At 37.3% G+C, this 27,191-nt stretch overlaps 1 protein-coding gene across 2 annotated transcripts in view; it reads left to right on the forward strand.

Annotated features, from left to right (window-relative positions):
- The first annotated feature begins 17,803 nt into the window (after nt 1–17,803).
- Nucleotides 17,804–27,191, forward strand: part of DNAAF6 (dynein axonemal assembly factor 6) — a 71,495-nt gene continuing 62,107 nt past the window's right edge. For both annotated transcript variants that reach the window (XM_053657515.1, XM_053657516.1), the window contains exon 1: nt 17,804–17,876. The gene's annotated coding sequence lies outside the window, so the exon portion shown is untranslated. The remainder of the gene's footprint in view (nt 17,877–27,191) is intronic.

The raw sequence follows: 27,191 nt of genomic DNA on the forward strand, positions 1-27,191 counted from the left end.
AAGATTATTTTGCCCAGCAAAGCTATCATATAGAATAGAAGGACAGATAAAGTGCTACTCTGGAGAAAAAAAAAACTAAAGGAGTTCATCACCACCAAAACAGTATTGTATGAAATGTGAAAGTTTCACCTTTAAGAAGATCACAAATATGAGAATAAAATGACAATAAATACATACCTATCAATAACCGAATCTAAAAAACAAAATAAATGAACAAGTGAAACTGAAACAGAATCATAGATACAGAGAATGTTTTTATGGTTACTAGATGGGAGGGGAGATCAGAGGGATGGGTGAGAAAGGTAAAGAGAATAAGAAGTAAAAACTGGTACTTACAGAATAATCATGGGGATATAAAGTACAGCATAGGGAATATAACTAGCAAAGAATATATATATGACCCATGGACATAGACAACTGAGTGGGGACTGCCTGAGGGAGTTGGGGGAGGGTTTGGGTGGAGTGAAGCAAAAGGGGAAAAATTGGGACAACTGTAATAGCATAAACATTAAAATATAATTTAATTAAAAAATTACTCCATGCAAATAATCTTACCTGTGAACTACCTATCATCATTAATCTGGGGAGAATTCTGGGCAGTAGGAAATCTGACCTAAAATCCATAAATGATGGTAAGTCATTTCAGTATACACTTCTTTACCACTTGGATTCTTGAATCTCTTATATAATATAAAGCAAGAAAGATAACAGCACTTACTGAATCTAAAATACCTTATTTACCCTCAACAAATCAAAAGAGTGTCTTGATCTCCATTCAATAATTGAGGAAATTGAGGCTCTGAGACACTAAATAACTTCCCCAAGGTCAAGCAACTAAGTGAAGGAACTAGACACAATACTTCCTTTTCAATATTTGCTTAAGCAGCACATTATCAGAAAGATTAATCTGTGTTTCAAAAAGATGAAATGAGGTAAAGTCAAACCAGGATACCCATTCTAAGCAATTTTGGCATTAATGTTTAGTGGTTTCTGTCTCACAAAGTATAAATGATTTTGAAGGAATCATTCATGCTACTCTGTTCCTCTACATTACTCTGAATGATTGTCAAGCACTGACTGGCATAGAAGCTCAGCTATATAATTTATTAAATTTTCCCCTACCTTCTTGGAAGCAAATATACCATTCTTCCTTAAAGGAACATTCTCCCTAAACTGCCCAATTACTTGACAGTGATCAAGTTCTCTGAGTTCACGTCCATTCCCCAAAACATCATGACTAATTGATCTGACATGAAAATTCACACAATGTGATTACTCATGTCATAAAACCATTCTGATAAATAACAACTTCTGATAAAACATGATTCTTTAATATATCATAAATTATCCAAATAAGGAGAGAGGCAAAGAAGCAAAGGAAAAGTACAAATGCACTGGACAAACACTTTGTTCCACCAAAGAAACCTCTCAAAGAATGTTACTTAAGAAGTAGAAAATTATTAGCCTCAAAGTAAAATAGGGTCCTTATTTGCACAGATAGTTACAAATGTCAGCTCTGGAAATAGAAACTGAATTACTAGTGTTTTATTATAAATGTTTGAGTCCCTGACCCAGAGACTTACTGACAGGGAGAAATAAAATTAGCACAGCCATTTTTAAGGAAATTGGGAGAGATCAACATTTTAATGTTGATCATTTTATTTCATGCAGAAATAAAATATAGCATTACTAAATATGGTGTGTTAATTTCAGCTCATATTAAACATCTTAAGCAGTATAACTTACTGACTACTTTTCACATCAAGTGCCTTTCTCCTCTTTCATACTCTAGCATATCAAAGCCTTAAGATCAGAATCTTATTTTAAGGCCTAGAAAAAGTTTTTAAATCCCAACATTAAGATGTCCTTTCCAAATATCAGAAGGGTAACATGGCAGCAGACTGTAAATGGCCATGAAACAGGTCTCATCCTCAATGAATACCTTTATCAGTAACAAAATTGGAAAAGTAAAGACTAGTGGTGGGACCAGCAGGGACTGTGTACCAAGGACTGAAGAGAGGGAGAATCTCATAAATACAAAGAACAAACTGCTGGTTGCCAAATGGGAGGGGTTTTGAGAACTGGATGAAAAAGGTTAACAGATTTGGAAGTACAAATTGGTAGCTACAAAATAGTCACAGGGAACAGCACAGCATAAGGAATATAGTCAGTAATATTATAGTAACTATGCATGGTAAAGATAGGTACTACCCTTATAAGGAATGCCATTTTGTAAGTTACATGTCTATAACACTATGTTGTACCCCTGAATCTAATACAATATTGAATGTTAACTGTAATTGACAAGCAATTTTTAAAATTTAAATATTTTTCTTCTTACCTTTTAAAAAATTTGTATTGTTCAGAGCTGTCCCCAATATCCCCATTAATCTCCCTTGCTTTACTCAACACACGAATCCCACATTCAATTCTCCCCCACTCCATTATCTTTTCCCATGAATCCTTTATAGATACTATTCCTTGACTTGTCCTTCCCCTTTCTTTCCCCCATTATATTCCTTCTCCCTCCCCAATGATGACTGTCAGTTTGTTTATTTCCATGACTCTGGTTCTATTTTGATCACTTGTTTTTTTGTTGATTGGGTTCCAGTTATAGGTGAAATCATATGGTATTTATCTTCAACTGAGTGGCTTATTTCACTTAGCATAAAGATCTCCAGTTCCATCCATGCTGTTGCAAGGGGTAGGAGTTACTTCTTCTGTTCTCCTGCATAGTATTCCATTGTGTAAATGTACTATACTTTTTTGATCCACTCATTTATTGATGGGCACTTAGGCTGTTTCTAGCACTTGGCTATTGTAAGTAGCACTGCTATGAACATTGGGGTGCACAGGTTATTTTGAATTTCTGATTCAGGATTCTTAGGGTATAGTCCTAGCAGTGGGATCAGTGGATCAAAAGATACTTCCATCTTTACTTTTTCGAGTAAATTCCATAGTTTTCCACAATGGCTGCACCAGTCTGCATTCCCACCAACACTGTACTATGGGTTCCATTTTCTCCACAACCTTGCCAGCACTTGTATGCTGATTTATTGATGGCCATTCTGACCAGTATGAAGTGGTATTACACTGTGGTTATAATTTGCATCTCTCTAATGGCTATTAATGCCAACCATCCTTTCACATATCTGTATGTCCTCTGTATATCCTCCATGGAGAAGTATCTCTTCAGCTCCCTTGCCTATATTTTAATTGAATTGTCTATCTTCCTGGTGCAGAGTTGTGTGAGTTCTTTATATATTTTGGACATCAAATCCATGTCTGAGGTATCACTGACCATTCCATGCATATATATTTTCCCATGTGGTTGGTTCCCTTTTCATTTTGCTGATGTTTTCTTTAGCCACACAGAAGCTTCTTAATTTGATGCAGTTCCATTTCTTCCTATCCTTTATATGCCTTGCTTTAGGAGACATACTAGGAAAAATATTGCTACATGGAATGGCTGAAATTTTCCTGCCTACGTCCTCCTCTAGGACTTTTATGATGTCACGACTTATCTTTAAGTCTTTTATCCATCTTAGGTTAATTTTGCATATGGTGTAAGTTGGTGGACAACTTTCATATTTTTGCATGCAACTGCCTATATCTCCCAACACCCTTTGTTGAAGAGGCTATTTTTACTCTATTTTATGCTCCTGCCTGCTTTGTTAAATAGTACTTGCCCATAGAGACATAGGTTTATTTGGGGCTCTGTATTCTGTTCCAACAACCTATATGCCTGTTCTTATGCCAGTGTCAGACTGTTTTGACTAAAATGGCCCAGTAATATAGTTTGATATCAGATATTGTGATCCCGCCTACATTTTTCCTCTTTCTCAAAATTGCTGCAGCTCTTCAGGCTCGTTTATGGTTCTATATAAACTTTTGAAATATTTGTTTACTCTCTGTGAAATATGTCATTGGCATTTTAATAGGGATTGCATTGAATCTATAAAAGTTTTTAGGTAGTATGGGCATTTTGATGATGTTAATTATTCCAACACATGAACATGGTATACACTTCCAATTATTTGTTTCTTCCTGAATTTCTTTCTTCAGTGTTGTATAGTATCCTGAGCACAGGATTTTCACTTCCTTGATTAGGTTTATTCACAGGTACTTTATTTTACTTGTTGCTATAGAAAATGAAATTTTTTTTCTAATTTCTGTTTCTGATATTTTGTTGTTGGTGTACAAAAATGCCATTGATTCTGAATATTTGTATTCCGCTGTTTTGCCACATTCACTGATTAGGTCCAGTAATTTTTTGATGGAGTTTATAGGGCACAGGTGCCAAACACAAGGTCTGCAGGCCCAATCCAGCTGCCCAGGCACCTTGTCTCCACCCAGTGGCAGCATCAAGCTCTCAGTTTACTGTTAAAGAGTAGTTACATTTTTGCAGTCCTAAAATTACATTCAGGCCTTAGAAGGCAACCATGAAGCTGATGTGCCCCCCAATGAAAATGAGTTTGACACACCTGTTACAGGGTTTTCTATGTACACTCTCATGTCATCTGCAGTAACACTTTTACTTCCACCTTTCCAATTTGGATGCCTTTTTTTTTCTTTTTCTTGTCTGATCACTGTGGCTAGAACTTCCAATACCATTTTGAATAGAAGTTGTGAAAGTGGACATCCTTGTCTTGTTCCTGATCTTAGTGGAAAAGCTTTTAGGTTTTACCCATTTAGTATGATGTTGCCTGTAGGTTTCTCATATATGACTTTTATCAAGTTGAGGAATACTCTCTCCACTCCCACGTGGCTGAGTATTTCTATCATAAAAGGGTGCTGTGCATTATCAAAACGTTTTCTGCATGTATTGATATCATCATGATTTTTATCTTTTTTTCTTTGTGTGATGTATTACGTTTACTGATTTCTGAATATTTGTATTTGTACCATCCTTGCATCCCTGGGATGAATCCCACCTGGTCATGGTGTATGATCTTTTTAATGTATTGCTGGATGTGGTTTGCCAGTATTTTGTTGAGGATTTAAGCATCTATGTTCATCAGCAATATTGGCCTGTACTTTTCTTTCTTTGTTTTGTCTTTGTCTGGTTTTGGGATTAGGATAATGCTGGCCTCATAAAAAATAGTTTGGAAGTCTTCTATCTTCTTGGATTTTTTGAAATAGTTAGAGAAGGATAGGGGTTAGCTCTTGCTTAAATGGTTTATAAAATTCTCCTGTAACTGTCCAATCAGGGGCTTTTGGGTGCCCCTAGTTTTTTTTTTTTATTACTGCTTCACTCACCAGTTGTTATTAGCCTGTTGAGGCTTTCTACTTCTTCATCACGAAGTTTTAGAACATTATACATTTCTAGAAATTTGTCCATTTTGCCCAGGTCTCAAAATCTTTTGCCATGTAGTTGTCCATAGTAATTTTTTTACAATCCTTTGTATTTCTGTGGTATCATTTGTAATTTTCCTCTTTCATTTCTGATTTTATTTATTTGTGTCCCTTCTCTTTTTCTCCTGATGAGTCTGATTAAAGGCCTGTCGATTTTGTTTATCTTTTCAAAGAACAAGCTCCTGGATTTTTTGATCCATAGAATTATTCTTTTAGTCTGTATGTCATTTAATTCTGCCATGATCTTAATTATTTCCTTGCTTCTTCTTGCTCTGGGTTTGTTGGGTTTTTTTGTTGTTGTTTCTACAGTTCTTGTAGCGTTAGGATATTAAAAATGTTTCTATCTTTTTTAGGTAGGCCTGTATGGATAGGAACTTCCCTCTCAGCACTGACTTCACTGTGTCCCATAAGATCTGGATTGTTGTGTGTTTTCATTTTCATTTGTTTTGAGAAACCTTTTGATTTCTTCCTTGATCGCGTTATTAACCAATTCATTAGTTTTTAAGATGTTATTTAATTTTAGAGAGCAGAAAGGAGGGAGAAAGAGGGAGAGAAATATCAATGTGTGGCTGTCCCTTGCATGCCCCCTACTTGGGCTCTATCCTGCAACCGGGCATGTGCCCTGACTGGGAATTGAACCTACAACCCTTTGGTTCACAGGCTGGCTCTCAATCTACTGAGCCACACCAGCCAGGGCCCTATGCATTGTTTAATAGCATGCTATTTAGTATCTATGAATTTAAATGTTTTTTTTCATTTTTCCTTCAGGTTGGTTTCTAATTTCAAGCCATATTGGTCTGAGAAAATGTTTGATATGAGTTTAATTTTCTTGAATTTTGGGGGGCTTGTTCTGTGTCCTATCATGTAGTCTATCTTCAAAAATGTACCATGTGCATTTGAAAAGATTATGTATTTGATTCTTTGGGATGAATGGTTCTGTATACATCTATTACATCCATTTGATCTAGTGCATCATTGAGTGCCACAATATCCTTCTTGATATTTTGTTTGGAAGATCTATCCATTGTTCAGAGTGGGGTGTCAAAATCCCCTCTATAAGTGTGTTGCTGCCTGTATTTTTCCTGAAGTTCTCCAACATTTTCCTAATGTTTTTGTTCCCTCTTATGTTGGCTGTATATATGTTTACAATGTTTATGTCTTCTTGATGGACTCTTCCCTTGAGTATTAAGTTTCCTTTTGTGTCTCAGTTTTTAAGTATTTTATTTATTTTTATAGATAGGTAAAGGGAGGGAGTAAGAGACAGAAAGACATTAATGTGCAGTTGCCTCTCTCACACCCTCTACTGGGGACCTGGTCCACACCCCAGGCATGTGCATTGAGTGGGAATTGAACTAGCAACCCTTTAATTCTCAGGTGGGCACTCAGTCCACTGAGCCACACCAGCCAGGGCCTATCCTGCTCTAGATTCCTTCTGCTGTGTTCTTCAAATCAGAAATTGTATTCTTCATTTCCTCCTGATTCAGTGATAGTTTCTACTTCTTTTTTTTCATGCTGATGCAGTTCAGTTAGGTCCTTGTAGCTTCCCTGTAGTTTTTTTGTAATTCTCACTCAGCTCATGAGCTTCCTTTTAACCACTGTTTTGCACTCAGTATCTGATAGTTTACTTGCCTCTCTTTCATTTAGCACTCTTTCTGGGGATTCCTCCTTTCCTTGAGATGGGGGGTTGTTTCTTTGTCTTCCCATTTTTTAAAAGATTCTTATTGCTTATTTCTGATTCTTAAATTGATCTACTTTGACTCTCTTGGTGGTGTGATATTCTATAGGACACTTGTGTGATTCCATGGTGTAATCTCCTTGATCTCCTCAACTTGATGCTCTTGGGGCGTCCTTTATGCCTTTTATATTGGCTCTCTGGATTTCATTGTGGTAGCATCATTGTTTGGTGGGTCCTTTCTTCCAGCTTGTTGAGGGTCACTCCATCCACCACATCTTGTATGCTGTTGTACAGGTACTACCAGAACAGAACCACAAGCTCAGGAAACAATCCCACACCCACAAAAATAACTCCCACCCACAATCCCACTACTAATAGCAAATGAACCAGTATTCATAAGGGTTTCAAGAGATTAAGAATATTATAAGAATGGAGAACAAATATGAAATAATGGAAAGAAAAGTGATTTTGAGAGCATAGAGTGAAGAACAGTAATCAGAGGAGAGAATCACAGCAATGCAAAGAGAGAAAATAAAATTTACATCATAAATAGAAAAGGGAATGAAGTCAGAATGGAGAAAGGGAAGGGAAGTGTACAATATTAGGTTTAAACAGAAATTAAAATGAAATAAAATAAAGTGAGAGGAAGAAAGAAAAAGGGAAAAAAGTAAATAAATAATAAAAAACAGGAACCAAATTGGAAAGATCCACCACAGCACTATCAACAGCAAGTCAGCTAAAATTAATATAGGTGAGATGGAAATAAGAGAAAAAAGAAAGAAATAAAAGCTTAAGAGATGTCTAGAGGAAAGCAAGTGATTTAGAGATGATGGAGGAATGAAAACCAGGCTGTCAGGGGAAAATTAAAAGCTAAGATAAAAAGAAAAAGAAAAAAAGGCAGGATGAAACAGAAAAAAAGATTTTAAAAGGCCAAAATAGGGCAAAATTAAAATTTGAGATTAAAAAACAGTAGGAGAGAGGAACAGTAAAATTTGAGATTTGAAATACAAAATGAGTGAAGATCTAGAGATAAAATTGAAAAATGCAACAACTACCCTATGCACAATCAACAAGCAAAGACTGCTAAACAGAGTGAGAAAATGTGTGTATTTTAAGAGCGGAAAATGTAATGTGAGATGACTATTGACAGGAAAATAGGTTTTCAGAGGCTGGATGGGGGAGAAATCGTAAGTGTGTTGAATGAAAACACACTAGCAAAAGAGAAAATAAAATTTAAAAGGAAAATAATAAGAGGAAAGAAGAAGGTAAAATGAGGTAAAGAAGGGAGGGGCAAAACATGTGGATTAAAAGACACTATAGTATAAAATCTAGTATCTTAATATGCTCATACCTGAAGGACAAGACATGAATGTTAAAAATATTTGCAGGAAAGAAAATATTGCAAATCATGGAGAAGACCATGGTGGATTTTGTCTTAGCACCTAGTGATTACCACTGTTTTTTCTTTCTGGATCTGCCTCTGGTGATGTCAGATGTTGACACCATCTGAGCTTAGGCAGCCCGTTCATGACTACCAGGGATCTACTGTCTCTGGCTGACTCCTTCAGTTGTTAATCTAGTCACTCTGCATTCAGCAGTCAGGCTTAAGCACCACAGAATAACCCTGACAGAAACCCTCCTGGGGTTAGGGCTATCGTTTGCCCTCAGGCTACAGCCACTTGCAGGGGAGTGGTCTGCCTGAGCAAGATGGTTGCTGCAGTATGGAGGATAACTCAGTACTGGAATCCCGGCAGCTACTCTCTCAGTTCTCTCTGGAAAGCCTCTATCCCCAGTCTCTCCACAAACATCTCAAGTCTACTCTGCCCCCTCCTTTGCCAGAGCCCAGGGCAAGTGGCTGCAAATGAAAATTTATGCGCAGACCCTTTACACAGCTCTTTGTATCCCCAGCCACCCATCTCTGGCAGAGAGCAACCCTGCCAGTTTGGCAACAGAATATTACTTTTTGAGCTCTGGTGGTATAGGCTGGGGAATCTCAGCTTAGAGTTTAGACCCCATACTTCTCAGGAGGATCCAACCCATTGTTCAAATATCCCTCTGGTGCTTCAGCCACTGCCGATGGGTGCCCAGCCAGGCTTCCCACATCCACTGTACTTCCTCCCAATCACATTGTGCTGAAGCTCTAAATTTCTTTTACAAAACAGAAAATAATAAATATTAGTAAGGATATGGAGAAACAGGAATCTTCATACATTTCTCATGGAAATACACATATAAAATGGAAAAAAGGGGGGAGAATCTTGGAGGGGCAGAGAGGACTCAAGAGAGCAGTGAGGTGGAGAACAGGGTTATACACAGGGGGAAGGAGAAAGAGAAGAGAGGAAAATACTAGAGAGAACTACTGCAAAAAAACAAAGAAGGATTAGCATTCAAATGAAGAGACAGCCTGAAAGGCAAATCCACCTTAGGAAGAATCTTCCCAAAAATGTTGGAGAAATAGAGCAAACAAACAAAAAACTGGAGAATTCGAAGCACAGCATTCATAAAAACTTTATACAAACATACATTGCTTGCAAGACATTGGTCTAAGCAACAATTTTAGGATAAGACTACAAAAGCAAAAGCAATAAAGTAAAAAATAAGCAAGTGGAACTATATCAAACAAAACCACTTCTGCATGGCAAAGGAAACTATCAACAAAATAAGAAGGTAACCTACAAAATGGGAGAAAATATTTGCAACCCAAATATCTGATAAGGAGTTAATATCCAAAATATATAAGAAACTCAATAGCAATTTTAAAAGCCCAAATAATCTAATTAAAAAAATGAACAGAGGACCTGAATAGACACTTTTCCAAAGAAGATATACAAAAGGCACAGGTACATGAAAAGGTGCTCAACATCATTAATCACACAGTAAATGCATATAAAAACAAGGAGATAACACCTTAGGCCTGTTAAAATTGCTATTAATCTAAAAGACAAGCAATAACAAGTGTTGGCAACAATGTACAGAAAAGGGTGCCCTTATGCACTGTTTGGTAACAATATAAATCAGTACAGCCACTATGGAAAATAGTATGGAGGTTCTTTTTTTTTTAAGATTTTATTTATTTAATTTTAGAGAGAGAAGGGAGGGAGAAAAAGAGGAAGAGAAACATCAATATGTGGTTGGGTCTTGTGTGCTGTTTGGTTGCCTCTTGTGTGGTTGCCCCAGCAACCCCAGCAACCCCAGCAACCCCAGCAACCCCAGCAACCTCAGCAACCCATATGCCTGGGTTGCTGGGGATCTGGCCTGCAACTCACGCATATGCCCTGACTGAAAATCGAACTGGTAACCCTTTGTTTTGCAGGCCTGTGCCCAATCCACTGAGCCACACCAACCAGGACTGGAGGTTCTTTCAAAAATTAAAAATATGACTACCATATGATCCAGCAATCCCACTTCTGAGTATTTATCTGAGAGAAATAAAATCACTATCATCAATAAATATCTGTATCTCATATTCATTGCAGCATTATTCCCAATCATCAAGACATAAAATCAACCTAAATGTCCATCAAGAGGACAGAATAAGGAAAACGTGGCATATATAAATGTGTATATGTGTGTGTGTATACATATAATGAAATATTATTCAAGCATGAAAATGAAAGAAACCCTGTCATTTGCAACAGTATGAATGGACTTTGAGGACATTATGCTAAGTGAAACAAGTCAGAGAAGACAACTATGTTCTCGCTTACACGTGGAATCAAAAAAGTCTAATTCACAGAAACAGAGTACAATGGTGGCTGCAAATCGCCAGAGAAATAGGGAGATAATGGTCAAATAGTACAAACATATTTTTGAGGTGACAATTAAAAGAGATAAATTAGGATAGCATGTGGCACATAATAAACCATTATTAAATAATAGCTATTATTTATAAACAATAGCTAATTAATAGCCGATCTTATAATAATACATTATATAATATTAAAATAATACAATTAGCTAAATAAGACATGTTCTGGGGATCCAATGTACAGCAGGTGACTATAGTTAACAATACTGTATTATATACTTGAAAGTTGCTAACAGAATAGATCTTAAACATTTACATCACAAAAAAACCTTGATGAATGTGTTAACTAACTTTATTGTGGTAACTATTTCACAACAGGTATATATATTAAACCATTACAATGTACACCATAGATTTATACAATGTTATATGTCAATTACATCTCAATAAACCTAGAAAAATAAAGTGGCATAATTACATGATGGAATAATTCACAGCAAAAATATAACTAACTTTATCCACATAATGTCAATATGAATAAATCTCAAAAACAATAGTGACCAAAACAAGTTACAGAACAGTAAGCACAGTATACTATTTATGTTCATGTTAAAAGGCATACAAAACAATATATTACAATTTATAGCCATCTTCATTTGAGTGCACTTAAAAACAGGAAAAATATGTAACAACCTGTGAAGAACACTTATCTCTGAGATGGGAAGGAAATGAGATTCAGAAGGGGCACAAAGAAGTAGCTATAATGTTTTAGGGGTTTTTTTTGTACATTTCATTTATTTTTAGAGGGAAAATGGAGGGAGAAAGAGGGGAAGAGAAACATTGATAGTTACCTTGCATACCTGCCCCAACTGGGGACCGAATCTATAATCCAGGCATGTGCCCTGAATGGAAATCAAACCAGCAACCTTTTCCTGTGCAGGATGACAACCAACCAACCAACCAACCAAGCCACATCAATCAGGGCTGTTTTAGTTCTTTAAAAAATAATATCTAAAGAAATTATGGCAAAATGCTAACAACTGTTAAATCTTTGGTAACACATGGCTGACTGTGTATAATAGTCTTTACTTTTCTGGTTAAATGTTACAACACAAAATAAGATAATATATGTACTTTGAAAAAGGAAATATGCTAACATAGGCCAATTATAACTTTATTTTCCCAGTCATCGTAATTGACACCTTTAAAACTTTTTACAGATGTCTTTTATTTATATTTTCATTTTTAATCATTTTTATTTTTCAATTAGAGTTGACATACAATATTATATTAGTTTCATGTGCACATCCCAGTGATTAGACATTATAGAACTTAGTGATCATCCCACTAAAACTCACACCCATCTGACACCATACAGTTATTAGAATATTACTGACTATATTCCCTAGGCTGTATTGTACATCCCAATGACTATTATATAACTATCAATTTGTATTCTCAATCCCTTCAGCTTTTTCACCACTCCCCCCACAGCCTCTCTTACCAGGCAAGTGCCAAAATGTTCCTGTATCTACAAGTTAGTTTCTGTTCTGCTTGTTCAGTTAGTCTTTTTTATTCAATTGTTGGTTTATATTTATTTATTGTCATATTGTTCACATTTTTTATCTTTTCCTTCTCTTTCTCCTTCTTTGTCAAGAAGACCCTTTAACATTTCATACAATATTGGTTTGGTGATGATGGACTCCTTTAGCTTCTTCTTCTCTGGGAAGCTCTCCATCTGTCCTATTCTGAATGATAGCATTGCTGGCTGGAGTAATCTTGGTTGTAGGTCCTTGCTTTTCATTACTTTTAATATTTCTTGCCATTTCCTTCTGGCCTGTAAAGTTTCTTTTGAAAAAAGTTGACAGTCTATGTGAGCTCCCTTGTAGGTAACAAAATGCTTTTCTCTGGCTGCTTTTAAGATTCTTTGTTTTTAACCTTTTGCATTTTAATTATTATGTGTCTTGGTGTGGGCATTTTTAGGTTCATCTTGTTTGGGACTCTCTGTACTTCCTGGACTTCTATGTCTATTTCCGTTACCAAGTTAGAGAAGATTTTTGGTTATTCTTATTTCCAAATAAGTTTTCAATTTCTTTTCATTTATTTATTTATTTTTAGACAGAGGGGAAGGGAGGAAGAAAGAAAGGGAGAGAAATATCAATGTGTGGTTGCCTCTCATAACCCTCTCAGTGGGGACCTGGCCTTCTACTGAGGCATGTTCCCTGACTGGGAATCGAACCAGTGACCCTTTGGTTTGCAAGCCGGCGCTCAATCCACTAAGCCACACCAGCCAGAGCAGTTTTCAATTTCTTGTTCTCTCTCCTCTTCTGGCATCCACAGGATGCAAATGTTGGTATGCTTGAACTTGTCCCAGAGGCTCCTTACACTATCCTAATTTTTGTGGATTCTTTTTTCTTTGTGCTGTTTTGATTGGGTTTTTTTGCTTCCTTATATTTCAAATTGCTGATTTGATTCTCAGATTCATCTACTCTACTGTTGATTCCCTATAAGTTGTTCTTCATTTTAGTTAGTGTATCCCTCATTTCTAACTTGTCCTTTTTTATGCTGTTGAGATTCTTACTAAGTTCGTTGAGCATCCTTATAACCAGTATTTTGAACTCTGCATCTAGTACATTGCTTGTCTCCATTTTGTTTAGTTCTTTTACTAGAGTTTTGCTCTGCTCTTTCATTTGAGATATATTTCTTTTCTCCTCATTTTGGCAGCCTCCCTGTGTTTGTCCCTATGTATTAGGTAGAGATGCTATAACTCTTGGGCTTGGTTGAGTGGCCTAATATAGTATGTGTTCTATAGAGTCCAGTGGCACAGCCTTCCCAATCACTTAAGCTGGGTACTCGAGGTGCACCCCGTGTGGGCTGTGTATACCCTCCTATTCTAGTTGGGCCTTGATTGCTGTTGGCATGTCAATGGAATGGATTTACCCCCAGGCCAATCAGCTGCAAGCACTGGCTCTGACCCTCATCACCAACCAACCTCTTACCACCATGAAGGATCAAATGTAAAAGGCCAAACCCACAGAGTAGTACTTACTTCAGTGGGGCTCTGGTGCCCACTGAATCTGCCCCTTGAGTGTGTCACTTGTGGAGGTGGTTGGGTGGTGATGCTTCAACGTTGTCTAAAACTGTCCACTGGGTACACTTGCCTGGGAATGCCTGGGAAGTGCAGGCCAAGGTCAGCCAGCACCTAAGTTCTGCCTGGGGCCACCTGGCATGAGCTACAAAGCAATCTGCAGGTGACTGCTACTTGTGCTGGGCTTGGAGGTATCCGGAAGAGGCCTAGCTACAAACCAAGACCAGCTCCTGTTAGTGCCAGGCCTGGGGCCAGTTAGCAAGAGGTACCGGCATGCTGAAGCCAGGTGCTGCTTGTTTCAAATATTTTAGGAGTATCTAAAGCATGAGCCAAGCCAGGCCATTTGTATGGAAAAGCCACTAGAAACAGTTTGGTTGGGCCAGAATGTTGGGTAGGGCAGGGTTTTAGGAATCACCAGAGCAGGGTGAACAGTATAAGCCAGGTTGATGTAGTCTCAGATATGGTGCCAGCCTTCTGGCTCTATGTGGGAAGGGCTCAGCCAAAGAACAATGGCCTCTACCAGCACTTCTGTATCAGAGAAAGCCGGCCCCCAGCTCTCTCCCTGACGCCAGACAATTCGGATCCTCCCACATATCTCTGGTGCCTCTCAGGCTGCTGCCATAGTACTGGAGTTCAAAGGGAGTTAGTCTAAGTAATTTTATGTATGGGCCCTTTCAGAGGAACTGCCTACAACTCCAGAAGCCCTCTGTTTCTCTCAGCCTCAATCCCCACTGGTTTTCACAGCTAGAAGTTATGGGACTTCTATTCGTGGCCCTGAAATGCTAGGATGGGGTGCCTGGTGTGGGCTGGGACCTGTTGTTTCTCAGGATGGGACCTCTGCCATCAAGATACTCCTCCCAAAATTGATCGGCAACATGTGGGTGAGGGACCATCCAGTTCTACATCTTCACCCTAGTCTCTGCCCCTCCTACCAGTCTCAATGTCGCTTCTTCCCTTAATTCCCTGGTCATAGGACCTCCATTCATCTATATGTCAGGCAGTTCTGAATGATGGTTGTCCTGTAGTTTAGTTATAAGTTTGATGTGGTTGTGGGAGGAGGTAAATACCAGATTTTTTAAAATTATAAATGAATACACACTCATATAATCTTTGGAAAATGTATTCATAAAGAAAGCTAATCAGCTTGAGTGTTACTGTGTCACTTGGATCTGCTTGAATCTGCTACTATTCATATTTTTTATAGAAAATCATTTTGAAAACGTTTATACTTATTAGTTAAAAAATGCATTCAACCTAAGTCTCATACATATAATGAATATTGTGGTTAATCACTGCTACTCCAGCACATAGAAACCTACCAGGCAAATCTATACATTCAAGGGAGAAAAAAACCTCACAGCTCCTGTCCACATACCTGGCCTTCCTGTTAGGATCCCTCTTGAATTTCATGAAAAGTGAAAGTTATATAAATGGTTTTAAACAGCCAAGATTTTACAGTGCTAAAGATTGCATGGAATAACTAGAAATAAATATTTTGTTGGTTTATCTAGACTGAGTAAATTATGGTCATCTCATTCTATGAAATATTAGGCTGCTATTAATAATGAAAAATATGAAGACTATCAACATAGAAAAATTTCCAGAACAGTATCAAATAAAAGGAACAAAATATTTTATAAACGAAAATGAAGATTATGTAAAAATATGGGTACATATATATACAATAGAAGGAGAATAGAAATATCAGTTATTTTGGTAGTCAAATCAAAAGAAATTTTCATCTTTAATTTCTTTAATGATAGTTTAATAAATTATTTAAATAGTGTTTTAAAACAGTTTATCTATATATTATAAAATAATTATCTAACCTATATCACTTTTTCATAACTATAACCCACAGAAACTTTTAGGTGTATTTTTTAAAACTTTTAGATCTCTCAACTTTCATTACTCTAAAGCCAACCTAGAAGTCAAAAGCTGGAAAATCTTTTATCTCTGTTTCTGGGATAGGCAATACAGGGAAGTCCTCATCCCATTTTAACTTCTGCCCCTAGATCTGACCTGCTATCAAAGCAGGATGGACAAGAATATTAGACTCAATCAAGTGAGTGCTATCTTACTGAACCTCTGCAATTTAGTATTCCTTAAGCCCTAAGTTTCTGTATTTATAAAATTGTCCAAGAAGTCAAATGCTTTAAGATTTATCTCAGATCCAGGACCAATCTCCTACCTTCTTAACTCCTCAGCTCTGGAGAACACAGTGCTTAGCATTGTATTTCACCTTGCTAAGAGCGGGCCAAACCTTGAAGTGGTGATTGTAACCCTAAAGATAAAAATCATTTGTTTCTCAAGAAGAAAACTACCATTTATTGAATACTTGTGAGCCCGGCCCTGTACCAAGCACTTTGTATATGCTACATGAACCACCAAAGACCATAGAACCAGTTCCTGGAGTTAGCCAAGGAAATTTGCATTTGTAACAAATATACTAATTAACTCCTAAACACACACAAGTTTGAAAACCAAAGGTCTAAGGGCCAGCATTTTTCAAACTGTTAATGACAATTTATTAGTGGGTTGTGATCTACATTTTTAAAATATATATAATGGTAAGTATTTGAGTCCACTGAATGTACTAAGTACTTATTTTGTGAAACAGATATCTATCTGTATTATGTGCTGGGTCACAATATAGAATTTATTTATTAACTGTGAGTCATTGCCAAAGGATCTGAAAAGTATAAGCTAGGAATAAGGGGTATTATGGTACACGTAATTTGGCCTCAAAACCAATAATTTAACTTTAGAGAAAAATGAACATTTTACCTCCAGTTTTTTTTGTTTTGTTTTTTGTTTTTTTGTTTTTTGTTTTGTTTTTACCGTGGTAACAAGTAGAATAAACAAATTACTCAAGCTTCCCTGTCACCTTCGCCAGATGGGGTGAAAGTTAGAAAAACATGACAGGAGAAAGAAGGAAAGCATTTTACTTAATTCATTATCAAATTCCAAGGCCTGGATAACCAAAAGTAACTATCCATTAAATTCATTCTATCTCTTCTTGCTTAGAAAACTCAAATAAGGAATGCAGGGTCCCACCAGCGAACAGAGCTAATCAGTTCCAATGCTCCAAAGCCATCCCTGTTTTACCCCTTTGATTAAAACCAAACCACGGAATTTGTCGGAACCTACAGTCACAAGTGTACCTCTAAGTGAAGATACTCTCGGATTGCCAAAAAGTGACAAGCCAGAAGCACACTTGCGTTTCCCCTGTCTCAGGCGGGAAAGCGGGTCCCCGGGTACTGCGATGTCCCGGGAAGTGGGAGCTACGGAGAGTTCCAGCTGGTGCCTAACAGGACCCACGTGGCCGAGGAAGGGGTGCTCCCACCGCCGCTCTAGACACAGGCTTGACCACAACCACGGGGGTGGGGGAGCGGGGGGAAGTGCGAGCTCACGTTACACTCATGAGCCCGAAGCCAGGGCGGAACCAAAACTCTCGTCTCTGTCGCAGGGTGGGAAGGAGTCGTGGGGAGCAAGTGTAGAGCAGCCGCAAAACCTCTGAACCGCCGGACCACCGAGCCTACCCTTCAGCTGCAGCTACTCCGGAGTTGTCCAATCTGGAATTCGGGTGACGGAAAAGCTTAATGAAGAGCAAGCCTGTGGATGACCCCGGACAAACAAAAACCCTTGGTAGCTAGCGCAACTGCCGATCACTATCAGGACCCCAAAGTAATTGGGTGGCAGCCAGAGAGGCGGGGCTGGGTTCCACTCTGGCCGGAAATAACCAGACTCCACAGAATACAAGCTCTTGCTAGAGTGACACTGGCCAACACAGAGGCCAGCTGGTCGACCTATTAAGTGAAAAGGGCAGCCATAGACCTTGACTGGCAAGCGCTCGGATTGGTTGACTTTGGTACGACTCTTCCACGATTGGCCACGCAAGTCAAGAAGCCGGGAGGTGGGCGGGGGGAAAGCAAACTGTTACCCAGGCAACAGACTCACAGCTCTGGGCTATTTTCTGAGCCTAGCCTGAGACCAGAAAACTGACCCAGGTGAGGAACCCATACCTTTCCTGGGGGCGGAAACAAACAGTCCTCAGATCCCGTGGCTATCAGAGAAAAGTAGGGAGAACTCTAGGTACTTAACGCTGAGAAATAGCCCCCGCCGCCCACCCCAAAAGCCGCAAGTCGCAGGTAGAGCAGATCCTAAATTCCCCTGCCCGAGACACTCTAAGCAAAAAGCTTTAACAAAACTCAGTGTTATCAGAATGTGAGTTAGAGTGGGGGCAGTTTTACCATACAGGGGATAGATGCCGATCCAATGTCCTAAAGCAACAATAAACAAGTGTAGGCTTCTCAACCTTTTACTCCACTCACACACTATGGTTGTAACACGAATTTGAGTGTGAAAACTACGTGTCCTTCTTGGTAAATCTGGGTGCTCCAAGTGGGAGTTTTACATGTATAGGCATGATTTATCCTGGACCACCATGCCTTGGTTGGGATGTAATTTTTAGGGAGTATAATGCTGAAAAAAAATTGGCCTGTGCCATTGTTACCTGGACAACGTTCGGTGTTCAAGAACGTGAATGTCCTAGCCTGCGGGTTCCAACCGTCTTTGAGCAGATCCCTTGAGGAGTAAGAGGCAGTCAGTTCATACTTAGAAAACGGGAGTGTAGTGTATAAAGACAACGTGTACCTATCAAACCTGCTACTCATCAAGGGCTAATTGGGAAAGTACGTCCCTTTCATCAAGTAAGAAACTATCAAAAAATGAAATTTGAGTTAGGGGAGAAAACTGAATTTGACCGAGAGATGGGGGTCATTTCTCTTAAGAGTTTCCTGTTGTGAAAAGGATTCAGGATAGATACTATTTCCTAAAGAATATGGAGAAAACATGCATGTTGGGGAAATTTTTCAAAGTACTGAAGGAAAACTTTCTGTCCCAAGTACTTTTTAGATAGAGGTGAAAGAAATATGAGAATGAGGCAGAGAAACAGAAAAAAGTTATTGACAAGTGTGGTAAGTTTGGCTAAAATAAAAAAGAAGCTCATTTCTTGACCTTTAGGTTTATGAAAAATTCCATCTTCTTTCAAAAATCATCTTCCATTAAATATATTTTAAGTTTGCTACAAAACTCTTTTTAAGTCTCCATAGTTCTTCATGCCTTGGTACATTCAGTGGCAGTGAAATTTAGACATAAAAAAAGAAACCATTTTTGGTTTTGTAAACATAAAGATGAATTATTTTCATGGACATAGAATCATGAATGTGTATAGTTGTGAAAAAATGTAAAAAAGGGGAAATAATTAGTATATTATAATTTAATTCAGACATAGGCAAAGGTGATATTACTTTTGTGTTTTTAGAAGAATATTAATAGTAGTATGGCTAAATAAAGCATTATGTAAGTAAAGTTGCAAAACAAATGCCAAGTTTATTTAAGAGAGTAAATGGATTTTTGAATACTTTGAAATATTTAGCTATGAATAGTCTTTACAAAGGAGTATGTATTTACCTGTTAAACAATTTCCCAAAGGATTCCATTGGAAGATTCTTTATTATTATTTTATGTACTACATATAGTTAAATAAATAAAATAGCATTGCTTTCTGAGTAGTCTAAAAACCACAGTTTTCACTAATTTAACCTAGACTTCTCTCCAATTAGTTCAAGTCAAAGAGCCATTGCCATTGACACTGTGAATGGAGGCAAATCAAATAGAAAGCATGACCCCAACCCTCACAACCAGGTTATTGATATTGCTTCAGTGCCATTGGTCTGGAGCTATTCTGGTTGAGCTTGTTTAGTCCCTAACTGGTTCCAATGTTTTGGTAATGAGCCAGTTTTGAAGTGGTCAGCTCTTTAGCTCATTGTGGCCCTAAGGGCTCTGGTTGACATAGGAAAATCAGAAACTCTGTCTAGAATATGCTTCCATTGGAATTGGCCTAGCAAAGGAAAGTGAAAGAAATAAAAACAAAGGGCCTAGAAAATTATTTTCTAAATAACCAAATCTCAGGTACAAGATTTAGTAATATATTTTAAATGAAAGTCCTACTTTTTTTTTTTTTAGTTTAAATTCATTGGCCTATTTAAGTGGCAGTGTGATTCAAACGTAAGCATTGTGACTCTGAAATATTTTTTTATCTCTGCACTACACTACCTGAGTAGTCTAGGCAAGAGGAAGAATATATTCCAAGGGCAGAAGATTATTGGATATATTTAATAAGTAGTTCAATTTTTAACAAAATGCAAATTACATGTAGGAGAAGCATAGGAGGGAAGGGAAGAAAATTAGGTTTGGGTAATATCCTGAAGAACCTTGAATGCTGGTCTCAAGATAAACTTAATGTATATCAAAGTTACATACAACATAGCTCTACAAATAAATAACACTGTATAGTTCATAAAAAACATCTTGACTTAGTTTTACCAATGTTATCTGTTTGTGTCAAATGAATATCTTTAATATCTTTTAAATAAATTCTAGTAAATTATTTGTAATGTGTTAGACTTCTAAAAAGATAGTAGAATCTTAGTTCCATTAAATTTATAATTTTTTTCAAGAATTCACCTTCTTGTTTTCCTCTCTTAATACTACTGGTGATTCTTTTGTGTCTCAAAATTTAATATCCACAAACTTGTCATGATTTCTTATATTGTGTTTACAGATTATTATTACAGAGGATTTGATACAATTGTTTTGCTAAAGTGCCAATTATATTGTGATAACTTTAATTTAGCTTAGTATGAATCTATGTTATTTTATGCCAACATAACTTGGAATTTAAGAAGTCCAACCCATAATATGCTTCAGATAAATAAAATGTTACTATAAATTATTATGAATGATTTGTTTAACAAATACACTCAAACATATATGTCCCAAGGAGTAGCATCCCCTTTAAAGTAGTTATAAGACTACCCACTCATTTTAATATTCTTGTTATTGCTCATATTACTTTGAAAACTACTCTTTTAGACTTGCCTAGAGGCCAGTAATACATTCTTTTGAATATCCTCAGAGTAGCAAATCTTCATATTTTGAAAGTAGATGGGATATCTAGATATATCTAGAAATTACTTGGAGATAAATCTCATGTATTATCAAACTGAGTCATACCATAATGGGACCTATTTTCTTGGCAGTACATATTAAGGAATTTCAAAATATTTTGAACATTGATAGCATAATTTGTATCAGTGTATAACCTTCCAAAGGAACTACTTTATTTTGCTTTATTGTTATTAAGATTTTATTTATTTATTTTTAGAGAGCAGGGAAAGGGAAGGAGAGAGGAAGAGAAACATCAGTGTGTGGCTGTCTCCTGTGTGCCCCCTACTGGAGGTCTGGCACACAGCCCAGGCATGTGCCCTGACTGAGAATTGAACTGGCAGCCCTTTGGTTCACAGGCCCGCACTCAATGCACTGAGATACACCAACCAGGGCTACTTTATTTTATTTTACTTTTTAAGTATGTATTTTTTATTATGCTACTACAGTTGTCCCAATTTTTTATCCCCTTTATACCCCTCCTCCCTGCACCACCCCCACCCTCCAGCATTTCCCTGCCCCCTCAGTTCATGTCCATGGATTGTACATATACATTATTTGGCTTCTCCATTTCCTATACTGTTCTTAACCTACTCCTGTGTATTTTGTGCCTACGTATTATGCTTCTTACTCCCTGTATCTTTTCCCCTCATTCTCCTCAGCCCCCTCCCCACTGATAACCCTCCATGTGATCTCCATTTCTGTGATTCTCTTCCTGTTCTAGTTGTTTGCTTAGTTTGTTTTTATTTTGTTTTGTTTTGTTTTTAGGCTCAGTTATTGATAGCTGTGGTGGCATTTTATTTACTCTTCATAGTTTTGATTTTCTATTTCCTGGATAAGTCCCTCTAACATTCCATATAATAAGGGCTTGGTGCTGATCAACTCCTTTAAAATAACTTGACCTTACCTGGGAAACACTTTCTCTGCCTTCCATTCTAAATGATAGCTTTGCTGAATAGAGTAATCTTGGATGTAGGTCCTTGCCTTACATGATTTGGAATACTTCTTTCCAGCTCCTTGCCTGCAAGGTTTCTTTTGAGAAATCAGCTGATAGCCTTTTGGGAACTTTTTTTGTAGGTGACTGTCTCCTTTTTTCTTACTGCTTTTCAGATTCTGTCATCATTAATCTTGGGTAACTTAACTATGATGTGTCTTGGTGTGTTCCTCCTTGGGTCCATTTTTTTTTTTTTGACTCTCTGGGCTTCCTGGACTTCCTTGAAGTTTATTTCCTTTGCCAGAATGAGGAAATTCTTCTTCATTATTTGTTGAAATAAGTTTTCAATATCTTGCTCTTCTTCTTGTCCTTCTGGAACTCCCATGATTCAAATATTGGAACACTTAAAGTTGTCCTGTAGGTTCCTAAGCCTCTCCTCATTTTTTTCAATTCTTGTTTCTTCATTCTGTTCTGGTTTGATGTTTATTTCTTCCTTTTGTTCCAAACTATTGATTTGAGTCCCAGTTTCCTTCCTTTCACTGTTGGTTCCCTGTGTATTTTTCTTTATTTCACTTTGTGTAGCCTTCATTTTGTGACTGAGCTCAATCTTTTCTGAGAACATCCTTATTACCAGTGTTTTGAATTCTGCATCAGATATGTTGTCTGTCTCCTCGCCACTTCATTCTTTTTCTGGAGCTTTGATTTGTTCTTTCATTTGGGCCATATTTCTTTGTGTTGGTGCACCTGTTATGTGGTAAGGGATGGAGTCTAGGTATTTTCCAGGGCAGAGCAACCCTCTTTGCTGCGTTGTGGCACTCTCTGTTGGGGAGGAGTCAGAGAGAGGACATGCTGCTTACTCTGCTCTCATCCCACTTTCTGTCACTTCCCTCGCTTCCCACAAGCAGATTGTGGAAAGGGATTACTTTAAAATATAAGATTTGTATGAAGTTAATCATACTTCATTCGGTGTTTGTCCACTGCTGACTACATGCCAATTTCAGTTATTGAAGACGTTTAGTCTACAGGTATAGCTTCCTACCACCTATACTGTCCTGCTTCTCACCAAATGAGAACCAGGCCCAGGCTTCTTCCCAGTGTGGGGATTTATAATTAATCTACTTTCCCTAAATCCAGTATTCAGTGTACCCACTGAGGCACAGGCTTTCTTTATAACTTGTACTGTGGTCACCCAGTTGACACGAGAAAGCCTTTGATGCAGTACCTGGTTTGTTTTCCCTTTCCCAGTTGTGACTTTTAGTCCTGCCCTATTCTATACCTTTGTCTGTCTTTGTCTATCCCCTCATCTATGGGCCAGGGTCCTACTTCACCCTAAGTGGGCCTCCCTATAACCTTGACAATTCAACCTTCCTTCCCTGAAACACTGATCATATCCTGAAACCACCCCCAGCCATGCTCCTGCCTAGCAAATCAGGACACCTGAATCACAGTTTTGATTACTATCTCAGACACTATATTTGGGGCTTCTGAATACCCTTCTTCCATGTTAGCTCTACTAGTTTCAGTTTATTTCCCCTCTCACCAGCCCACCATTGAGATCTCAGAAGCCTCATCATCAAGCATCTGTGGGATCTGGCACTATGTGCCAGGCAATAATGATATTTTTACATAGTGTTTCACAATGTAGCAAACTCTTTCAAAATCATTGCATAAAATGGCATCACAACACTTTTATTAGGTAGGTAATGCTGAAATAAGAAACCAATGTTTGCTATATTTGTTTTTTAAAATTCTCACTGTACAATCTCAAAATGATAATTATATCATTGCATCTGATATTTGTATCCATTTTCCCCTTTTGTTTTTTTTTTCTTTTTTAAAATTTTTTATTTAATTATTTTTCAACTACAGTATTCTGTCTTTTACTCCCATCCCAGCCCACCCTCCCCGTGCCCCCCACCTCTGTCCCATTTCCACCCCCTTAGTTGTTGTCCATGTGTCCTTTATACTAGTTCCTATAAATCCTTCCCCTTTTACCCCTGAAATTCCCTCCCCTCTCCCCTCTGGTTGTTGTCCCCCTGTTCTCTGTTTCAGTGTCTTTGTTTTTATTTTGCTTGTTTGTTTGTTTCATTGTTTAGCTTCCTGTTAAAGGTAAGATCATATGGTATTTGTCTTTCAACACCTGGCCTATTTCACTCAGCATAATGCTTTCCAGTTCCATCCAAGCTGTTGCAAAGGGTAGGAGCTCCTTCTTTCTTTCTGCTGCATAGAATTCCATTGTGTATATGTACCACAATTTTTTGATCCATTCATTTACTGATGGGCACCTAGGTTGCTTCCAACTCTTGGCTATTATAAATTGTGCTGCTATGAACATTGGTGTGCATAGGTTCTTTTGGATTGGTGTTTCAGGGTTCTTAGGATATAGTCCCAGCAATGAAATTGTTGGGTCATAAGGCAGGTCCATTTTTAGTTTTCTTAGAAAATTCCATACTGTTTTCCATAATGGTTGTGCCAGTCTGTAATCCCACCAACAGTGAACTAGAGTCCCGTTTTCCCCACAACCTCTCCAACACTTGTTGTTTGTTGCTTTGTTTATGATAGCCATTCTGATTGGTGTAAGGTGGTATCTCATTGTGGTTTTAATTTGCATCTCTCTGATAGCTAGCAATATTGAGCATTTTTTCATGTGTCTCTGGATGTTCTGTATGTCCTCCTTGGAGAAGTGTCTGTTCAAGCCCTTTTCCCATTTTTAATTGGGTTGCTTGTCTTCTTAGAGTGGAGTTGTGTAAGTTCTTTGTATATTTTGGAGATTAAACCCTTGTCTGAAGTATCATTGGCAATTATGTTTTCCCGTACAGTTGGTTGTCTTTTTTTTTTTTTTATTTATCCTTAGAGGGGAAGGGAAGGAGAGAGGGAGAGAAATATCAATGTATGGTTGCCTCTCGTGAGTCTTCTGCTGGGAACTGCCCTGGAACCCAGGCATGTGCCCTGACTGGGAATTGAACTGCAATCCTTTGGTTCCCAGGCCCATGCTCAATCCACTGAGCTACACCAGCCAGGGGGTTGTCTTTTTATGTTAATAGTATTTTCTTTAGCCATGCAGAAGCCTTTTATTTTGATGAGATTCCATTTGTTTATTCTTTCCTTTATGTCCCTTGCTCTAGGGGACATATCAGTAAAAAAGTTGCTGCGTGAAATATCTGAGATTTTCTTGCCAATGTTCTCCTCTAGGATTTTAATGGTTACGGAGTAGGACGGAGCAGAATCCCTTTTGTTTTCAAAGGTAGAAAATGTTTTAAACTTTTTGCTTTTAATATTAAGTAAATATTATTCATTTCCATAGCAGACTACCAGACCATGCTGTGAGAAAAGATTTTTTTCTACCTCTTAATTTCACTTTTTCCAATTTAATGAGTTTCCAGTGAAATTAGTTTTATCATTAACTTATTCAACATAATTATGAGAAGTGATATTCATGTCCAGAAATATGAAATTTTTAAAGAACCAGTAATAGCTAACATGTCTAGTGCTAAGTGTGTACCAGGCACTGTTCCAAGCTCTTTTACAAGTATCGAACTACTTAATCCTTGTTACAACCCTATGAGGCAGCACTATTGTTATTATTTCATTTTATAGATAATAAAAATGAAACACAGAAAGTTTAAATTATGTGCCAAAAGTCACAGAGCTAGGAAGTAAGTGATACATAACAAATCTAGGAGCGTGACTCCAGATCCCTTACTCTTTTTTTAAAAATTTTATTTAGTTTTTTTTTCAAGTACAGTTTTTTTCTATTTCTCCCATCCCATCCCCCCACCCGCCTTACTCTTTTTAAAAATAATTATTTTATCATTGTTCAATTGCAGTTGTCTGCATTTTCCCCAAACCACTCCAGATCCCTTACTCTTAACCACTGTGATATACCGCGTCTATACTTGCATGTACATGACAATTTAACATTTGATTCATATTCTTGACATCTCCTATAGTTATTAAAATCAGTTTCCCATTTAAAAATTAAAATAAAAATAATGGTTAAAATTATAATAAAACAGGACATTTATAAAACACCATTTGCATGCAGATTGATTTTGACAGGTGATTATGCCAGTACACATTTCAGAATCCCTTTTGTATTCCTGTTCTAGGCACAATGCAAAAAAATTATTGATTTAATTATAGCACTAAAGTAATGTGTAATGTGAATTAATTTTATAAAACTATATTTTAAATATCAGCAGAAATATAGAAAAGATTCCTATTACATCTATGCCTAACTCACTAAAAATAGGCCTAATTCTACAGTCTTTATTCAGGTTAGTTACTCAAGTCTGACACTTCCATGATTTTTAAAGATCCTGAATTCCTACTCCAAATATAACTGTAGAGATTATTTAAAAGACCAATGTCTGGTTAGTAGGATTATATGTAGTTGTGATTTTCTTATTTATATTTTTAATGTATTATTTCCTAAAATTTTCACAATACACTTTTCCAGTATCATTATTATAATCAGCAAAACAGTTTATTCTGTGTGAACTTTTTTCTTTTTTCTTTTCTTCTTAAAAATTGATTGAATTTTTTGGGGTGACATTGGTTAACAAAATTATATAGGTTTCAGGGGTACAATGCTATAATACATCATCTGTATATTGTATAATATTTTTACCACCCCAAGTCAAGTTGCCTTCTATCACCAATTATACCCCCTTTACCCTCTCCCACCTTCTTCTCTGGTAACCACCATATTGTTGTCTTTATTCAGTGTTTTTTTTTTCTCCTTAAGCCCTTCACCTCTTTTTACCCAACTCCTCTACCCCCTCCCCTCTGAGAGTTTTCAGTCTGTTCTCTGTATCTATGAATCTGTTTCTATTTTGTGAACTAACCCATTTGAGTTCTCTAATGGTAACAAAATGCTAGGTGTAATCTACAGTTAATTAAAAATCTAAATAAAGCAGAAGGTACAGGCTTAGCTGAGGCAAAAGTGTGAAGTAAGTTCCTCGAGTCATACCCCACAATAAACATTCTTTTTAGTTCATTACACGGAATATACAGCCTGAGACAGCATGCATAACACAGATACTTGTTTACACAAGTATGTTTCTAAATAATGATGTACATTCTACATAATATGGACTCCATGCTCTCTAGAGGTAGGGCTGAAATCTGCATTTTAACCAACTCCACAAGCACACTAAACCTTAGAACCACTCTAGTAGGTGCTCAATAAATGCTTGTTAAATTGAGTATGAAGTTTGAGTAAAGTAAGCTGAATATTTGACTTGACTTGCCACCCCTGGTCTGTGAGTCAGCTAGCTACATATATAACTGAAGGAGTTTACAAGGATTTTCAAGGAAGAATAATAAATAATGGAGTGACCCAAGGAAAGAAGGAAGATATGACAATAAAAAACATGTC

This window comes from Artibeus jamaicensis, unplaced genomic scaffold, assembly GCF_021234435.1.
Source record: "Artibeus jamaicensis isolate MK-2021 breed Jamaican fruit bat unplaced genomic scaffold, CSHL_Jam_final scaffold_461, whole genome shotgun sequence".
NCBI lineage: Eukaryota > Metazoa > Chordata > Mammalia > Chiroptera > Phyllostomidae > Artibeus > Artibeus jamaicensis.